The following is a 1,550-nucleotide window of genomic DNA, read 5'->3' as shown; positions in this document are numbered from 1 at the left end:
TATATATATATATATATATATATATATAAAAATAAAATTGTTACTTTTTAAGAGAAAAACTTTATGTGAAGACCAGTTTACTTTTGTCAATAATCATTGGCTACATATTTATTGCCATCACACCAATCAAACCAGCTTTTTGCAAGTTTCTTCTTGTGTTTTAATGGTTTAACTTTCTTCCTTCACCATAATCTTTTTCTTCTCCCACAGAATCATTGCCTGGACTCTGACTCCTTCCAGGCAGATTAAACTTGTTGTAAAACAAAAATATTCCTTAAAATCTAAATAGAGAACTTAATTACTCACAGTTTTTTTAAAATCGCTACATTTGTGTTCCCTCTGTAAAGCTTCAAAGCGCTGATTTGACATTTTTACTTGTGGAAATGTACCTTTACTTGTACATGGGAGGCATTGAAACAGAGACAGCTTCACGTTCACATGCCTCAGTAACAGATTATATGTATTTGTGATAACAGGCCTGTGGCATTTGCTTTGGTAGCCAACAGCTACACCCAAGCAAGAAAAATCTTGTTTCTGGCACGACTGCGCTCCAATTATGGCTCCTGCAAGGAGCTTTGATAGATTCACGTTAAAGACCGACTGTAGCAGCTCAGAGATCATCGCAGCCTGCAGGCAGAGGAGTGCTGCGGCACGTCTGCTGCAGCACTCACCCCATCCTTTGACCTTTAGTCACCTGAGGTCTGATTGGTCCGTTCCTCTGCAGAGTAAAAGGACTCTGGGTAAAACCTGTGCTCAAGTAAGAGGAGAATCACTTTAATGTATTTTTACTCAAGTAGGAGTGAACGATAGTCATTCAAGAAATTAAAAAAGTGGGAAGATCCAACTAAAATATTGACATTGTCAATATCGGTAGCGGTATTGGATTAATACTTTACAGATTCCATCTTGCATTCCATAGATTCTCATCTCTATCGCAAAAAAGATTCAGCTTTGATTTGGTTTTCTATTGTTTTATGTGTTGTTAAAGTGTTTCGTAAACATATCAATTCAGCCCTAATTCAAAGGAAAAACCACAGACACATGTAAAGATCAGCAGTTTGATTAAATGATAAAAAGCTTTTCATCAGTCGCAGCAACACCAGCCCTGAACTTGGTATAGCATCAAAAGGACAATATAGAATATTGAACATCTCTAAAGTAGGAGAATTAAAAGAAAAAAAAGTATTTCTACTCAAGTAGTAAATGCATAATTAGAATATTTGATTAAATTTGTGAAAATGGTGTAATCAGACTCACAGAAATATAAATATACGGCCCATTCTGGTATTTTTTACAAATAAAAGAAACATTTTTACAAAAAAAAAAAAAAATTAAATTAAGGCAGAGGAAGCAAAAAAAAAAAATCCAAATATATTTTTTTATTATAAAAAAAGTTAAAAAGTTGAACTTTTTTTCCAAATAAAATTTTTTCACTGCACAAAGCTACAAAAAATTACACAAAGAAATTTAGAGTAAACGTACTTCAAGGGAAAAGATGGATGGATAGTTGAACCAAAGGATGGATGGAAAGACTGACTAGATGTGAGTAT

This window comes from Poecilia reticulata, linkage group LG10, assembly GCF_000633615.1.
Source record: "Poecilia reticulata strain Guanapo linkage group LG10, Guppy_female_1.0+MT, whole genome shotgun sequence".
Taxonomy (NCBI): Eukaryota; Metazoa; Chordata; class Actinopteri; order Cyprinodontiformes; family Poeciliidae; genus Poecilia; species Poecilia reticulata.
The sequence above is the reverse complement of the archived record's forward strand: the minus strand, read 5'-3'. Positions refer to the sequence as shown.